We start from the raw sequence: 19,313 nt of genomic DNA, 5'->3' as shown, positions 1-19,313 counted from the left end.
CAGACATGTTGTGATTGTCAGTTAAATGGTTTCCCATTTTGTTCCTGCTTGTCCGGGCTGCCTGTCAGGATGGTGACATGCGTCTGTAGCCAGTGCACAGCTGGGCTGAGCTGCCTGCTTCACAGTTTCAGTTTTGAAGGTAGAATAGTCTTCTGTCGAGGTGTTGAATAGAGAGGAGGGTAGTATACGCTTGGGAGAATTTGAGTGGCTTCAAAAGCACAAAGAAACAAATGGTGACAGTTTTATATGTGCAGTTGGTAATTGGGTTCATGAAGACAAGGCCCTGAATCCTTTTTTTTTTAGATTTAAGAAATGACTTCTTCACACTGCTGGGAAAACTTCTCCTGCAGGAAAACACCGGATTATTGTATTTGTGTGTAATAATTCTTTCCCCCAGGTTAAAGTTAACACTTTGCCCCATATTTGATGCAACTCTGTCTTTTAGAAATTACATTTATTTACTGCTACCTTTAACCCAGTGCTGCAAGTGCCCAGAGACAACCAGAAAAGTTTGCACTCGTTTCTTGGTATGAGCAGGTACAGTAAACAGAAACGCATGAAGTAAGTTGTCATTGGGGATCATGTAGCTTGTGAGCTACATTAATCACATCCTCATTAGGTATTTGTACAAACATAATACAGGTGGCATCTTGTTTGCTGTTGCTAATTAGCAGCATATGAATGTAATAAAAGGGGACAGGGTTGGTTAGCCATCACTCTCTAATACAAGTAAAACACTTTTGGAGACATAAAAAAACCTTTTGGACCTGTACAATATGTTATTGTCATGGTGAACATGAAACTCAAGAGTTATAGCTGTTTTAAAATGCTGCATTCATGTGAACTGTTATGTCCAGACAAGATTTGGTAATGAACTTCACTGCCTGCTCTGCTTTGTCTTTTGTTTCAATTTCCAGTATTTTTTTTACATAATGCAAAAAAACTAAACCACAAAAATAAAATAAAAAATGTATTCCGCAAAATGAAAAAATGAATCTATACAAAGGAACCACAAAATAATTAAAACAATAGGATGAATAAAAAGCAAACAATCAAAATGAATCAATAAATCAACAGCAAGCTACAAAAAAAGGCAACAGGCAGTTTTTGCTGCTGCAAATGCACATATCACATTCAGATTGTGTTTATTTGCAGCCTGGCCACTAGATGGCAGTGTGTGACAGTGTTTAGTAGTTTAGATGCTAAATACTCTCACTGGCAAACTGACTTGTTCTTGTAAGTGATGAAATGAGCAGCCCAAGGTCTGTCACATGACAACTGAAAAAATAAATAAAGGAGGCTGTTTGTTCTCACACAATGGGAGCGTCAAGATAGATGAGGAGTTCAGCTAAGTTGTTGGTTACCTTTCAACCACTTTCCTCTGTGCAACCTTTCTGGTCTTATTACATTTCCCTGTGGAGCAAATGCCACTGACATCTCAGTATGAAAACCAACATAAAAAGTGGTTGCATGAATCTGAGCCGAGTTCAAACTGGATCTTTGTAATGAGTAAATGGGCAAAATGCACTTTGGTTTGTTTGTTTAAAAATGTCAGTGATATTTGCAAGAAGCCAAGTCTATCTAGAATATCTGGCCAGGACACCCAAATCCACTTTAGTGTACTTTTGGTCTTAGGCTATTTTTCATGGTTTGGACCTCTTTGTTCCATTTCAGGGAAATGTTATTGCGACAGTGTACAATTATACAGTATTTTAGACAACAGTGTTATTTCAACTGTGGTAACAGTTTGTTGAAGATGCTTCCCTGTTTCAATATGACAGTAGCCCCATGCACAAAAGACTTGACCTTGTCCTGCACCAAGCCCTGATCTCAGCTCCATCCAGCACCTTTGGGATGACCTGGAGCGCTGAGTGCAGGCCAGGTCACACCACCCAACACTAATGTTGAATCTCATTTTTGCTCTTGTGTTCAAATCCCAGCAGCCAGAATCCAAAGTTCCGTGAAAGAGTGGAGGCTGTTAAAGTAGGAGAGATCAATGCCCATGGTGTCAGTTTGAAATGTGCAAACACATAATGGTGTAGTGCTAGGGTGTCCACATACATTTGGCCACATAGGGTATCATTAAAAGAAAAAAATCTAGAAAGAGCCTTATGCAGTACTTCAGTAAAGGTACTGTATATAATAATACAGCTCTGGTCTGTGTGTATGGCTCACTTTGGTTTGTATATGAGAGTCAATGGGCGAGCAGCACTGAGAGTTCTCTGTAGGAGAGCAAGTCTCCAAACCTGTCTGCCTTCCAGACCAAACACACATCCATCTCCGTCTCCCAGGCCGCCGGTGACCTCTACTCTGTGGCGTCAAATTAACCTTCACTCTGGCGTCTGCAAACCGCCTGGCTCCTCATCGGAGGCCACCCAGCCTCTGTGGTTACTCACAGGAATCAGTATTAGCCAGAGCCAATGGTGAACATCTCAGAGAACTTCAGTGCGCCTCACAGTCACCAACAGTACATGCAGATGTTTTTTAGAAAGGTAATAAAACTTCCCAGTCTTCTCAGAGTGGTGGTGTTTCTTTGCTCTGCCCAGATAAGAGTGCAAGTTGTATTTCAGCTTTGTGGTCAGCTTGGACTAGAACCATATCAGCCTGCACCAATTTGTGGCCCATAGGAGCTAAACATGCCTTCATTTCAAATCTGCTCTGGTTCTTTAAGTTTATGATGCACTGACTGACTGTTAGGGTGGGAGGTACAGTAAGTGTCCTTGTTATTATATGTATTACGTGTTGTTTTATTATCTAAATGCAATTAAAGACCAAATTCACAACTTCAGTTTATAAACTTGCTCTTTAAGGGCTTTCTGAGATTCATCATGTCTCAGTAAACATTCAAATGACCAGAACAGATGCAGTTTGTCAGAATCATATGTCTCAGTAAACATTCAAATGACCAGATCAGATGCAGTTTGTCAGAATCATGATCATGAACATGACTTCAAAATTCAAAAGGTTTTATCCTACATACAGATACAGAATGTGCTGTGAAATGTGTGGAAGTTGTGATAAACAAGCTGGTGTGCAATAAAGAAACCCATATGTTTTGTATAACTCTCAGATAATGGCTAAACCTGGTATTAGCTGCCCAGTGGCTGCACCATAGCCGTGCAGCCATTACACGGTTTGCTGCACAGCTGTGGTGCAACTATAGAAGCTGGAAGTTTGTAGAAAGAAGCAGCAGCATCACCACAAACTTGTTTTAAAAAATATTAATATCCTCTTAACAAAATAAAAATGTCAAAATTACCACATAGTCACAGAAAATGAATGAAGTTAGCCATTTGGATGCCAGGCTGGAAAACAATGACTGTAGTTTCTCTTCCATTCCTATTTTAAACTGCTCGTAATTCTGTATTTTCCATTGTGCTGTAGCATTCTCTGTTCTCTGCATGCTTGTATCTTAATGCTGCTTATTTCCATTTCTTTAATCCATTTCATCAGTAACCAAAAGGTAAATTGAAAAATCCAACGACAGCAATGTGCAAAAAGAGACTTTCTCAGTTTTTCACAAGTCACAGCAGCTGCAGCATACATAGCATGACTCTCCTGCACATAGATCCTCTTCATGAAACACCCACACCTCTGGAACGTCAATGAGCCACCACAGTGAGTTTGTAATTTAAATGCAGATGATGTTTTGGAGGTGACTGCATTTGGCCAACTGTTCGCAGTTTAGTACAGAGAGACTGCAGCAGTGTGGCAGGTGGAGATGCATGATGCAGGCTGCAGTGTAGGCACGTCTGGAAGGTAAGTGGGCAAGCGGCGGGGATGAAATGGTTTTAAATGAGGTTTCCTGGCCGTTGTGCAGCTGGCTGTTCCTCAGATTCAACAGGGTTCCTGTGTGTCCTGGTGTCTGGTGGCATCAGCGAGTTCAACCGACGGCCTCCAGAGAAACAAAGCAAACCCCCTGCTGCTGCACTGGCAGGAAAACAGCTCTTTGTGTGTGTGGTGGGTGAGTGTGAGTGTGTGCTGTACTGGACGCTGAGAATCAAATTTGTGCATGAGAGTGCATGTGAATGTGTGTTTGTACAATGTGAGTTGTGTGTTTCTGGTGTTTGAGCTTTAGCCTTTAAGAGTAACAACAGTTTTGGAAGGTCCAGATATTTCTGTTTGTTATGTTGTTTCTTGTCTCCTGTGTGCTTCTGCAGGTTGCCCCAGCTCCGGAGCTCTAGGTTTCTGATGAGCAGTCACCAGCCACATCACCCTGTGTTTGTCGTTTTGTTTGTTGAGTCCTGATACTTTTCTTTTCTCTCTCCTCTATCCACTCACCCCGACCAGTCGAGGCAGAAGGTTATGATCACATAATTATACTCCAGTAAGGGCATCTACCAGTAGGTGACCTCAAATCATAGTAATTGTAACAGAAGCAACAGTCACCACTAGGATGTCGGAGGGAATGGATGGGAAGACAATAGAGGATTTTTAAATGGAAGACATCTGTTTGTTTCAGCGAGAGTCAAAGTTGTCACTTTAGTAAGTCATTTTATCCTAAACCATGATCTTTCCCTTTATGCTTTTGTGCCTAAACCTTGTGTGTGTGTGCAAATGTGGTGCACAAATTAGAAGTGGGTGCAGTTTGATGGTAACACAAAACAAGAATGTTCATACTGGACAATCTGACAAAACTCTGGATCACACTGGTATGTGCAGTGCCAGTAACTCTAAACCTTAACATCCAGTATCTGCACATGGTGACTATAGAATGATAACATTTGGGAAACCAACAGCTGGCTCCTGGAGGGAAGGAAGAGGATGGCAAAGCATGGACTACAGAGTTCTCATGAATATCAACTGAACACTGTTGGACACTGGGCTGTTTGAGAATCAAGATTTAGTTTTACTAAAAATGCACAATGCAAATTGTGGTCTTCACAAGTATAGAAGTCCACATGCATGTGTGTGTGATTGTGAGTACAAAGTGCAGTTTTTTGCATGTGGGTGGACGTGCATGTGAGGGATGCTCATATGCTCAGTATGTGTGTGGATATTTGTGTGAACACGTGCACAGGTGGCTGCATATGCCTGTGCGTTTGTGTACATAAGCAGACGAAGCTGTATTGTTCCTGTTTTCGAATAGCGCGCTCACTGAGAGCTCTTGAAGGGCCACCCTAAGCGTTTCATCACCGTTATGGCTAATTCACACCGCTGCACAGAATGAGACGCTTCTCCCCCTGTGCAGTTATACAGCCTGAGTAAATGTAAAAGAGAGAGTCTGGGCTTTTAAATATCCTCCAGCCAGCCGTTTGATGCAGGTAAAGTGAGTGGATTTCTGCTCAGAACTTAATCTTGTTTAATAAGTACATGTTCTTTCACTCTGGACATTTGGGAAAGGACTGAGTGTTTGAGGTCTAGATTAGATTTGAACTCGCCCCTATGCTCAGTGTCTAAAGCAACCGTTATCTTTACAGTTTAAAGTGAAGTAGCCTGTTTTTTCCTGAGACTCACTAAAGCAACCGTTATCTTTACAGTTTATAGTGAAGTAGCCGGTTTTTTCCTGAGACTTGGGCCTCGTTGAGCCAAATGTGAAGAAAATTGATTTGCAGGTCAAAGTTGCAAAAACTCATTTTTGATTTAAACCTTACTCAAGTGTAATTTTCAAACCGCCATCTCTACCAGTTGCTAGAAAGTACATGTATACATTCATGGTCACGTGAGATTAGTTGATAATGAGCCAGAAACATGCTAGACCCCCAGCATGGTGCTTTAACGTGACATCCAGCAGGACAGGAAACCATGACTTCCTTTGCTTCCCCTTCTTCTCTCTGCAAAGCGTCTCTCCACATTGCACTAAAAATTAAATCTGGACCCCCTCCAGCAGTGATAAGATGCTTCATGTTTTTCTCCTTGCTGATGCAGTTTCAGCATCCCTGAGAAAGCTGGCTTATTGTCTTACAGGACATGTTGCATCTTAAAGCCCACTCTGTGGGTAATCAGGAGAGATGTGATGGAGTGGGGGACTCAGATTGCTTTCTCAGCAGCACAGAAACTCCCTCTCCACACACATATACACACCTCCTCCTCTCTCCTTTCCAAACCAGACCACACTACAGATGTGGTGCGAGCTCTGCTGTGGGAGTGGCACAAATAAAACCAGCTAAATAAGATGGCTTGAAAGAGGAAGACCACAGTGATGTGATGCCAAGAGGATATATCCATCTTTCGTAAAAGCATCTCTGTTAAATGGGAAACAAATGTGTGGTTGATGTGTTCGAAACAGCCCTCATCTCTGAACGATCGCTTTGAAATCAGAGCCCGGCGGGAGAAAAGTGAGAGTGAAAAGTTATATGGAGTAACAGTGGGATGCAGAACAATGTGAGGTTGCTTTGATGGTGAAACGGACAGATTTCCTCTAAAGCTTGTGATTAAAAATGGATTACACACAAACAAAGGTGTGAAACTGAGATGAAGATAAATTAGTCAGCCTTGAAGAATACTGTAATAGAAACAACAGGGCCTAAAGTCAAGTGAAATAAATCCACAAATCAAACATTTGCCTCCAGAAATAACTTGAGAACTTAAACTACTAATGCTACACAAGTCATTAACTTCCTGGTACAGCCAAAGGCATCACAGTGGTCACTTCAAACTATGAACACCTTCCTTTAGGAACTGGAATCAAGCCTTTATTGTCAGTACTTCCAGAGCTGTGGCTAATAAACAATAACTATGTCTCAGTCGAAATTTAATATCACCGGAAAAAATATCCTTCGGCCCAAGGTTGTCGATCAAATGTCACAGTAATCTGTTAGGCGGGTATTGAGACATTCTGATGCCATGGCAGGTGGACGGTCGTGCTAATAACAGTGAAAAATGAAACCTGTTTAGCAGCAGCAGCAATAAATCATAAATCACTGCAAAAGGGTAAAAGGATTATCCTCATACAGGCGCTTCTTTCAGTATTTTCAAAGAGCAGTCGACAAATCAGACAATTGAATTTGTTCCATTCTTCTTTTTTTTAGATTAGGTATCACTTTCCTCCAATAAAGAGCATGGAATTTCAATAGAAAACCAAACAAACCTGTCAAAAATATGCAGCTTGAGGACCTGACTGCAGAATATAATGGAACAATAGCTTCATTTAGCTTCTGCTTCATCTGTGTGTGCTTGTTCTATTGTTCTCTATGTCCATTATACCGCTGCTAAAATGTTTAAATCACATTGATGCCTGTAACTGGTGCACAGGCTCTTTCACCTTCCTCCCCCACACACAGTCTGGCAAGGTGAGCAGCAGGATGGTGGGTGAAGGACAGAGGTGGAACTCACCCTTCCAGTCAACCACCTTAAAAACTATGGGGTGTGGGTGGTTAAAGCAGGCTATGCCTCTCCACCCACGCCCTGTCACACTCCCTGCTTTCAGCTTCTGATACAAGGATCTGTAAAGACGAGGGGAGAGGAAGGAAAAGAGGAAGATAGGAGGGAGAAGGGTGGGGCTCACCTTGTTTAGAAGGAGCCCTCCCCCAGTCCAGTGTGTTTGAAGGGCATCCACAGACACACACGGCTGTGGAAAGCTGCCAGGTTGCTGCTGCTGGTGATGACAGGGAGAGAGAAGCCCTTACAGTGACTGATGCAGCCCTGAACCAGCGCTCGCCCCCACCCAGCAACAGCAGCTACATGCGGCCACCTTTAACTTGGAGGAGAATGAAAGAATCCATATTTTGGTTAAACTGAACATGAACATGAACAAAACAAGATGCTTTCAAATATATCTTCAGTTTTATCATTTCTACTATCTGCACCTGTCTTCTCCATCTGATGTGAAACACATTGCATCTTTCTAGGGCACTTCATTGAGGCCGTGTGACATGTAGACAAGGGCTTTAAAAAGACTGTACTAAAACAAATTACAGTCATTACAAATAAAATGCCCATTAAAGGATAATCACTTTATTTGGCCAAGTATGTTACACACACAATGCAGACGTGTCTCCACTCTGGTTTGATAGCTAAAGCTAGCGAGCTAAGGCAGAGAAGCTTCCCACAGCAGCTTCAGAGACTGTTGTCACAGGCCAGGTGTGATATTTCTCTGGATCCATCACCATGAGTGACCCCCTTCACACTTCAAATAGTCATGTGATTTATTGTTGATTACGACAGTTTTAAGACGTTGCAGCGCTGGTGATGTAAAGTAACATCATGAAAACATAACTTTCCTTGTAACTGACAACATTAATAAAAATAACAACCGTTGATGATGTTGTTTCAATAAATCAATAAACATGATTAGTAATTTCCCTCCAAATTCTAAGTGGCATATTAAACCTAACTGGATTAACAGGGATTGATTCCACCAGTCATTTAAATTAACAGTGATGCTGAAGAGGAGATGTTCTAACTGAGAGATGTGGAGTTAAACTCATACCTTCAGTTAAAGATCACACCTTTCCCAACCTGGCCCGTCTTGTGTTTGCAAGTAGTCTTACATTTAGGTTTGGTTTGAATTATCTGGCTCTGGTTTAGTGCAAAGTTCTCAGATCAAGTGAGTTAAACACCTTTTGGACCCTGAGCTCATGTGGAGGTGTGTTCTATATCTTTTTGCTGGGATTGCAAATAGATCTCATCCAGATGGGGATGGATGATACGGCATGTGGAGCCGCTACAGCAAGACTACATCACCATTTGTTTTCATTACGCAGCCAAAACAAACCTCACTGGATGGAGAAACAGTATAGATTTTGTAGGGGGGGCATCACTGTTCAGCACAGCAACACAAAGGGGTTTTGAAAAACATCACAATCAGTCCTTTGTCTCCAGTTTCTACATTTTTGACCAGATGATTCATGTGGACGAAGCAGGAGAAGGAATATCCCGACTCCCTGCACACCTGACATGCAGACAGCTGAGAGCCCGTTTTAACCAGCTCTGTGATTTCTCCATCAACAAAACATCTCAGTTTGTTAGGGCTGAAGTTAGTGCTGCGTTGTTGTCTGTGGACAGGCTTTGAAACAGTTGTTTTCTCAGGTGGCTGATCTTTGTTTCTGACCCAGAGACAGACAGACACTTAAAGACAAGCGAAAAAACATGTTCATCACAAATGACAGTTGTTTTGTTTTGGAGCAAGACAATGAGACATGCTGAAGCTTTCAGAGATAACATCCCCTTTGGGGCTTCAGGGCCAGTTCTAGCAGAAAGTCTAGATTGTTTTTCCTGTTGCGCCTATGAATCTGACATCATATACAATGGAAAGAGACAAGAACAATTCCTGAGTGGATGTTCAAGTGACAGTAGTGACGCAGCCTTGGGTGTTGCAGTCATGAGGTTTAGCATCTCAGCTAAGGCAGAGGATTACATTTTGTTAGTGTGGGGGTATTACTACAGATACCGGTGATAAATTCCTCATTGATTTGAATCCTCGGTGAAATTGATTAATGGAGCAATAATGGTAACTAATAAATCAAGCAGGATGCACCTAAAAGTTTCTGAATAAAATGTATTCTTTTGGCTGCAGCAGCAATGTGCCTATTGTAAACGCACACTGACACGATGAGGATGTGGCTTTTAATATAGGAAACACATGAACAAGTTTAATTGCATTACACTTTTTAACTGTTACAAAATACTTTACAGATGCTTTATCCACAAGGTGAAAATCAGTTGGTTTATTCAATTCATTCTGAGCTTTTAAATGAGCCAAAAACACACTGAGACTCGCACTAGATTTATCCTCTTGGTACACTTGAAAATACTCAAGTGCATGTGAGTCCCAGTAGATTTCAGCTGAAATAAGAATTAAAGCCTGAGGCTTAACTTATTTGCCATGACATTATGCAGAACTGCTGGAGAAAATGTGATTGACCGAGTCAAGCTTATCCATTCAAGTGCACGGGCATTTATGAATCTCAAATTTTGGTGGATTTCACGGATAACCCCGACACTGGGGCTTCGCGTCACACTCAGCTTTATCTCTCTCTGTGGAATTGTGAAACTACAGGTCGAAAACCTCAAGGACGAGTTGATGAAATTTCATGAAAGGGCAGCAAAGAGTTAGTCACACTGCTATACTGGGACATGTGGGAAAGTTGGTGTGTCCCCCTCCTGGTCCCCCGACCAGTTAGCTCATACTGCCTCACTGTGAGAGTGGGACCCCCCAGATGTCTCATTAGCTATATCATTAGGGAGACAGCTGGAAGGGGGTGCAGACAGCTGACGCGGGGCTGGAGGGGCAGGATTAGCTGTGACTTCTCAAAGGGGTGGGGGTTTGGGATATATTCACATCCCATGTCCTGTGTTGCAGGGTCTCATATGATATCCCACAGAGCACTCAGAGCTGGAACCTAAAAAATGATTCTACAAACTGGGTGTGCAAGCTTGAGCTCCTCGACTCCAGACTGTGTATACTTGTCAGATTGATTTTCAGAGATTCTCAGTGGAGAGTAGCTTTAAGCACTGTTCCCCTCTAGGTTTGACGTGAGGCTCTCACAACATTTCAAAATGTACTTTGAAACTTCTCAAACCACTCTTACATCATGGGGTCAGTCCTTATAAAGTTTGACCAGGAGTAGCATGATAACTTTTTTTTTTGCAAAGCAACAATAATAGCCTGTGAGTAGGGGTGAGTTTTGGTTTTTATTCATTTCTGCACCTGTTTGCAGTTTGTTTTGAAAGCCATGGACACTATTCTGTTATTTTGTTATCAGCCAACCCCATAGTACTGCTGAGTGATTAACCATTATGTAAAAATGTTTAGCAAATGTTTAGGTGGGTAAAAGTATTCAGTTTAAATTAAAATCCCTGCATCCTTAAAGATCACATAAATATGCACCAGTACCAAGGTAAAAGTACGCAGAGTGGACGTTTTAGAGGACTCTTATTACTGATGCATTAATATTGCTGTTGGTTGAGGTGATGGAGATTTGATGAACTTTATGCTGAGTATATGTACTGTATGTGCTGGGTAAGTGTGTAACATAGTGTATCATACAGTAACAGTTCATTATATTTTAGAATGATTATAAATTTAGTACATAAAATATTAAATCTGCAAAGAAACCAATAACTCTAGCTGTTAAACAAGTGTAGCGAAAAAAGGAAGATAAAATAATTTAAATTAGTACTTAATATATATAGTTACTGGAGAGGTCAAACCATTCATTTAGGGTCCCAAATATTAGCTTTCCAGTATGTGTCCACAGACCCGTGGGACAGAATAAGACATACATTAACAACACAGTTAAAACTGTCTTGAGAATTCGTGATGGACAGATTAAGTGGTTGAAAGTACAGTGTGATAAATGAACAGGCAGAGTAAACAATGGCTGTGGGTCCTGTTGAGTGGTCTCTCTCTCTCTCTCTCTCTCTCTCTCTCTCTCAGAAACCTCAATACTTCACTGCACTGACTCAGGGATCACTCACTGTTAAATTACAGGCTTGTCTTTGCTTATACATTTGATGGGGAAATTAATTAATGACTACACATTTTGGGCATTTTCTTCTTTTTTGTTTGCACAAAGTTCCCCCATTGTGACTTTGGCTGCAAAGCACAGAGATGAAAGGTTGGCTGTGTATTTGTTATGCAGCGTGATATGTGTAACATAGTGTCCCTAAATGCATCTTTGTGCTACACTTGAGACCCTGTTTCCTATGTGGTTTACAAGTGTACATATGACAGTATTTCTCCAAAAACAGCTAAGGAAAGAAACCTGTGAAAGATAATGTCTAATCATTAACTAATATCCTGAAAACTATGCAAAAAAAACCAACATATTTTTAGCACTTTATTTAAAAAACAAAGTAGAAAGGTCAGATAAGTTGGAGTAATGTAATGGAGTAAGACAGAAGAGAAAATGACCTTGATTCATATTAGTCTCATAGGAGCTATTTCATGTGCATTGAGGACTATTCTTCTTCTGTTGCTCCTCTCACATGTGGGGTCTCACGAGGATCTATTCTTGGTTTGGTTTTGTTTTCATTGTATATGCCTTCTTTAGGTTCAGTTTGCTATGCTGATGACACTGAAATGAACCTGTCTGTTCTCACATATCCCCATTTTTGGTTTCCCTTCATTGGCTTCCTGTTCATTACGGAGTTAATTTCAAGCTTTTAAACCACTGCATGGTTTGGTATTATTGTAGATCTCAGATCTTTTTGATCATCACACACCAGGTAGATCTTAGATATTCTAACCAATTACCTTTAGAGGTACCTAGGTCCAGACATCCCTCCTTGTTTGTTTTTCCAGGCAGTGTCAAATTGAATATAGCATATCACGACGTTAAGTTACATGGCGTCTCCAAGAAACAAAGAGTCTCCCTTTTATTCAGGATCCCCCCAGAGAAGAAAACAGGGAAAGAAGTCTCACCAAAATGACCCACTCAGTGATAACAGATCCAGAAAATTAGACAATCTAGAGTCAACTCTTAAATATTTTTAGGGTTCAACATCTCCAAAAAGGCCTTCTTTAACTCCCTCTTCATATTTCCTGAAGACAACCCCCGCTCCGATGAACAAGGGACTATGATAATTGTAGGAACAGCACTGCAGGAGGGTGGTGAGGGTGGGGGGTCTGGGGTTTACATTCTTGGGGTATTGCATTTTGCTGCACTTATGGTCCCTCAACAATGCTGTGCCTCATCGGGGCCACAGTCCTCAGCCACCGCAGGGCCAAGCGGGGCGACAGCTGCCAAGCCAGAAAAACAACGGGCACCATTTTCCTCCCTGGAAACCCATGAGAAATTCCTGGAATGGCCATGATTGTAATGTGCTCCTATACGGTTACATAATGAGGGCACTCTATAAACATAATCTCTGCTTCCCTTTTCCTTCCTCCTCCCTTGATTTCACCTTCTCATCTCCTACTCATGGACGGGCTCAGGTTCTCCTCCACCCCCACTGTCTTCTACATATTTCACTTTATGATTTTGGACTTATACAGCTGCTGTTTGATTGCTTTTGTGATTTTGCTGCTGCACATTGTGTTTTTTTGGCGGACCCCCTGACAAAGCTCGCTCTGGAAGGGGTTCAGATCAAAAACAGTGATGCCAGTCACTAATTTAGAATGAAACAGTTGGTGGGTTTTCATCCACCTGTGTTTATGCACATTATCAGTTTGTGCATACAAGCCTAAGTGGAAATGCCAAAAATGTAGAAACTTTACTCTTGGCTGAAGTGGAAAAATCAGTGTATCAATGGAAGTAAAATGTGGCAAAGTGCAGTGGAAACAGGGTTAGCAAATAAATCATGATGTGCATAAGGCACATGACCAAATCCTCAGATCTGTGTGGAGCGACGAGGATGTTTGAGGTGTGATTTATGCTCTTTCACTCTACAAATCTACCCTACATGATGGAGGCGAAACTAATAGAACGTTCAGGATTCAAATACGCCACAGAGACATTGCTGTCAAATGTGATCAAAGATCCCCACAGTCCTGATGAAACTGATTAGTTACTGTAACCATTTAGCCTGCACCCCCTTTTTTGTGCACAAGTCAAAAATGTTTACTAATGTGGTACCCTGAGGGTTGCATTCATGTCCTGTCCCCAATCTTTTTTAAAAGGTTAAACTTAGTAGTTTTGTCGTAGATGCAACGCAGCATGGGATCACGTTCTCACACTACGATAGGCTTAGTCAGTAACGCACTGGCATGAGGCAAAAGCCTAACGTGATTATTATGTTTTGACCTTTGACTGTATATACACTGGACATCGCGACACCACTTCCCTCCACTGTGGAAAAGGGATTTATGACCTCTACTGCTACCAGCCACCAGGGGGCGAAAGACTCACGGTGGCTTCACGTCACTGAGCTGTCAGCCTGTCCATGATTTTTACAGTCAGTGGTTCTGACTGGTGATGGCGGCCTGAATACAAACAGTAGTGAAATTGTCTGGGCTGCAGCTTCACTGCTGTGCCACCCTGTCTACAGACGTCTTGAGAGGACAGACTGCCCGAGAGGTGGAGACTACTTTGACATTTTTTACACAGAAAGTTATCTGAGGACTCTTAGACCTTGAGTCTAAAGTCTGAGACATTTGTGATGAAACTGTTACAAAGATGAAATCACCGCAGTTGTGATGAAAATCTTTGGCTGTCTTGAAATGTCAGACTGAACTTTAAAAAGAAGGAGGCTGTTTAACCCAGACATCCTGTTGAGGATAACACTCTCTCTTCCCATTCAGTTTCATATACTGTACAGAAAACCACTTGATCAACAGTGTTGGCAGCCTGAGATAACAATCATCTAACCCAAGAGATCAGCAGCACACTTTTTCCACAGCACGGAGCTACAGTTTATGTCTACGGTCTGTAAACAAGCAGCTCAGAGTTGATACTCTGAGTTCTGTTTGTGGTGCACCAGCGCTCCTCTCCCTCCCCTTTGTTTCTTGGAGTGGGTGTTGTATGAAAAGGCCTATTTAAAAAAGGACCTTAGGGACCCTTTGCTCTCCCCAACAGCTGCCCAGCTGTGCTCCTTGTTGAACACCCCCGCCCTCACTCTCCAACCTGTCAGCCACCCGTGACCACCCTAACCACTCACCAAAGCCTTGACATCACAGAAGAAAGTGTACAGCATTGCTACTGTACGGCTGTAATGAAAGGAGCCTTTCTCCGGGTTTTCAGGGTGATGTGAGGGTCAGTTTTCAGAATGTGAGGTTATCATAAAAATAAACTCTGACACTTTCTGTCTGGTGCTACTTTTTTTTTTTGCACACCAGTAACTGTGAAAGTGATGCAATGAATGTTAATCATGAGATCAAAAAACAGCACCTCCTATATGAGAGAGTAACACTGATTTAATACCACTCGGCCTCTCTCTCCCTGCATGCATTGTGCCACTCCTCCTGCCTCACCCGAAGACCCTCACCCCCACCTCCCTTTTCCAGCAGATGAAAGGGAGACCAAGTGAGCATGAAAAGCAGTGTCTTGGCAGCCAAGCTGACCTTCAGGCTTTTCTCCTCTACTGTGTTTTTTTAATCAGTACCCTCCCACCCATTCACCTGTAAAGCCCTCAACTTCTCCCCCCGATAATGACCTTGTGCTCCTCTAAACCCCCCCTCATTTCAAAGCACAGATTTTTCATAGGGGAATATTAAAACAAGTCTTCTGTTATTATGAATGTCTTATTTTGCCTATTATCATAAGAAAAAGGATGGGGATGAGGCGAGGGGGACTGATGGCTCCAAAAGGTTGAATGAAACGTGCTGATCTGAGGTCTGCAGAAGGCAACATGCAGTCTAAGCAGGAACTCAGTGTGTGCAGGTGTGTGACTGTAATCAAACAGGAACAATGGAAAACTGGGTTATAGATATGAGATGGGGCTGGCCAGCGTGCAGTACAGTAAGATCTGTTTCACAGTGTCAATATTCATGTATTCAGTATTTATTCTGATTCAGTTTAACACAGTAGTCAGGGCCATAATGAATTTTCTTTGCCATATATATAAAATTAAAGTTCACATTAGGGCTAATGACTCAGAAATCATGTTGACATTTGATGTAAGAAAATTCTTGAAAATCCAGGCATTTTACTGGAAAAAGCAAACTTGTGCTTTGCTACAACAGGATTTTGGTACGACCGCCTACACAAGTACATGCATTATACCAGTAGGTTTTACCTGAAATATATTAGGAACATTTTTTTTGGTCGTATTAAGCTTTTGAATGATTGTTTTTATTGTTTGTGTTTCTTTTATTCGTGGTTGCTATGCTTTTACATTGTTTTGCTTGCATCTTGTAACATTAAAGTGATATATTTTACATGGACAGTGGGTCAAATGACTATTTCACAGAGACGCCATGGTGTCCCCTTAGCTCTGAGCATTTTAGTGACCTTCAGCTCCTTGTTTTATTTTTAGTAAAAAACAAAACAAAACCAAAATAACAAAAACAATATAAAAACTTTAAAGGTGATGTCAGTGCATGTTTTACTGCCCCACCCCCCCCCCCCATTTTTTTTAATTAAAATATAATTAACTACATTTTTAAGCAAATAAAGAAATGCTATTCAAGGTTTTCCATACAGCCTTGTTCCCAGTGATGTGTCACTACTAACATGGTGCAGCAGGTTTTCACTCTGAGCCAAAGACGTTTACAAGTGGTGAACAACACCAGGTGAAGAAGAATAAAAGGGATAAAAAGAAAACAGCTGTATGAACTCTATATCCCATCCCCACAAAGGACCTGTCAGGCCTGCTGGTTGCTAGGCAACAGCTCCCCTCGCCTCTCTATCCTGATAGCGTGTTCCTGTCTTTTTCCCTCTTGCACATACCCTGAAAAACTAACCTGGTGTTCTGCTTAGTAAAGAGGTTTTTATTACCTCAGGGATGGGTATCGCTTTACCGCGCTGAGACAGGGAGCTACGTTAGCTGTGTGGCGTGGACAGGTTCAGCACTGGGGCTAACTAGGTTTGGGAGTGTTTCTATTTCTCCCCCTCTCTCTCCTTTCATAGAGATGAACAGTAAGGCGCTAACAGCCATGAAAAATCAGGCATGGAATTATTCAAAAAGCAATTGAGGCTAAACAGTGGGGAAGATATGGAGCGGGCCTTTCACTGAAGTAGGCACCTAGTGCAAAACACCCACAGCCCTCTCTTCACTTTAGTGATTAAATGCTGGGAGCAACAAGCCTGAACACAAGATCTATTATTTAAAAAGCTATCAAAAGTGTATGGAGGAAAACATGCACAACATGCAGTATGCTTTGACCAGCCAAAATAAGTCACTTATTATTTTCCAAGTTTTGACTTGCAGTGACACTTTTAAAAAGACAGAAGGCTCTAAACAAAACCAACTGCTGCTGCTGCGTATGCGAACTTCTGTGCTTTATTGATGACAACGCTCCTCAGTGCTGACTGCTTGCCTGGGACATCACATGCTAAAAAAATGTGACACCTCAGCATCATTTTTCTTGGACATTCTGGTGTAGATGTTTTAGTGTGTATTGCTTTTTATGTCTCTTCAGAAACTGTAGGCAACATGACAACTGCCATGTGCTGCACTTGAGAAAAGAAAGAACTCAACACTCGAGTATGATGAAATGGCTACAAGACACTCGAGCATCAGGCCTGCAGTCAAACAACACACAAAAGAACTGGAGATAACAAAATCAATCTGAAAGGAGGTGCTGGGCAGAGCTGCCTTTATGCCTTCAGCCTGATGAGGCAACAGGCTACAGCTGAACAGGCAGTGGGTCACAGCCACGATCAGCTGATGAGAAGCAGGTGTGTAGGAACGAAACACTTCACAGTCTTCTTTATGCATTTTTTAAAAAACAAAATGACATGACATACATTTAAACCTGTTGATATGTTACAGATAAAATAAACTGTGACCATTTGGGTTGCAAGAGGATCTGGAAACTGTGCACACATCCTGACAACATGACAAAAGAAAAACAACCAATAGTACTGATTCTAGCAATCAAATCCCCAAAATATATTTCTATAAGCCCACTTGTCATTTGATTTACTAAATATGTTTTGGTGGAAGGGGAACTACTTTCTTTGGCAAAATAGCAACCAAAGTTAAAAATTGTATTTTGAATAAATTATTCCTTAATTTATTTTACTGTATGTTGATAAAATTGTATTCAGCTACATTTCACACAACAAATATTTGCTAGTGCAAGTTATTTGCATAGGATCCAGGTTGCCAGAGAAGTGGTGCACGATTTAATGCTAGCTACTGTGAAATGATAGTTTTCTCTATTTTAGACCATCAGTCACCACATGATGACATTCAGCTGAAACACATTTAGCACTCTGTTGTCCAATTATAAATGGGGCGAAGGGCCACAAGTGTGGAGCAAAATGTGTCAAAATTGGTGACAAATGTGTTTATGGTGTTCACAAATGCATTGTCCATCCATGCATCTATTAGCTATAGAGCTTGTCCTGAAGCATCGTGGGGGTGCTGGAGCTAATTCCAGCTGACACTGGCCTAAAGGCAGGTACACCTGGACATGTTGCCATTCTATCACAGGGCCGACACACTGAGACTCACACATTCATGCTTTAGAGTCACCAGTCAACCTAACCTACATTGGAGCACCCGGAGTAAACCCACACAGGCACGAGGTTGGCCACAAGATTCAATCCTGGACCCTTGATGTGAGGCAGCACTGCTAACCACTGCACCACTGTGCTGCTGCAAGTGCATTGTCCAACAATGTGAACTGACAAATTCACATTGGTGAATTTAGCCTTTTTTATTTGTAGACCATGACACATGCATTCATCTCCAACTTGTCTTCGTGATGACATGCTTTTATTTCAAACAAGTGCATTTCCTGCAAAGCACTGTACTCCAACACCACACAGATGTTTGGGTGATGCACTTAATCCTCCAGTGACTGTTACAGCTGCTTTCAGATCATCATTAAACATGTCTTGTCCCTTGAAACCTTTGTTTGTTACCTATGACTGTGTTTTGCAGGGGAGTCTGCAGATTCAAATGGTAGTTTCTGTTGCTGGAAATGTAAAATCATCTCAGCTGGTTTTGTGCCAGAACTTGTGTCCCACAGCCTAATTGACTGGTGTAGTCAGTAGCTTGGTAACTGTTTATCAGCTGCCAGCTTTTGTAATCCTTGCTACATGATTTGAAACACATTGCACTGTTTCTGTAATAAGCTGCAGAAAAACTTTCCAGAAATGTGAAATATGTTCAAAACCTTTTTTACCCAAACATGAAACTCAAGGCCAAAACAAGCTGCCAAGGGAAACACACTTTGTAGGAGAAAGACATTATGATGCAACACAGGAAAACAGCGGCTCACCATTTAGTGTTCACTCTTCTGTTGTATCAGTTGATGTTAAACAAAAGCAGGAACACAACTGTTTATTTATTTGTACATTTTGCACATTATCACCAAACATTGTTCTGCATCAGTTAAGTGGACAATTGACGTTCCAGATGCAGACGTAATGACGACCTGGTCGTCTCTGGTCAGACGAAAGGTCAAGTGGGTGGTGGATGTTTGTTGATACAGGAGCTGGGATGTCGTGGAGAAAGTTCCAGATGTGATAATTGTTCACAGTCAAAAGCAGACAACCAACAACTAGAAGAAGAAGAAAGAGAAGAAGGTGATAAGAAGAAGGAACTACTCTCAGTACTCATTTCCTCCTCATCCTATTTGTCTCAGACCCTATCTGCTCTTCTCTTCTTCATCTTCTTTTGTTCATTTTGACATCCTTTCCTCCTCCTTTGTCCCCTCTCCTTCCGTCATTTCGTCTCCTCTCCCTCTCCTTTTCTCTCATCCTCTTCGTCTTCTCTATTTATTTCTCTGTGTGCTGCTGCCACCAGGAAGTGCCCTGTCAATGGGGACTATTGAACATGCCCGGCTCTGGCCTGGTTGGGCCTCTCTGCCCCATCAA

Source organism: Monopterus albus, unplaced genomic scaffold (assembly GCF_001952655.1).
Source record: "Monopterus albus unplaced genomic scaffold, M_albus_1.0 scaffold64.1, whole genome shotgun sequence".
In the NCBI taxonomy this organism is placed as follows: Eukaryota; Metazoa; Chordata; class Actinopteri; order Synbranchiformes; family Synbranchidae; genus Monopterus; species Monopterus albus.
Note: the sequence above shows the minus strand (reverse complement) of the source record.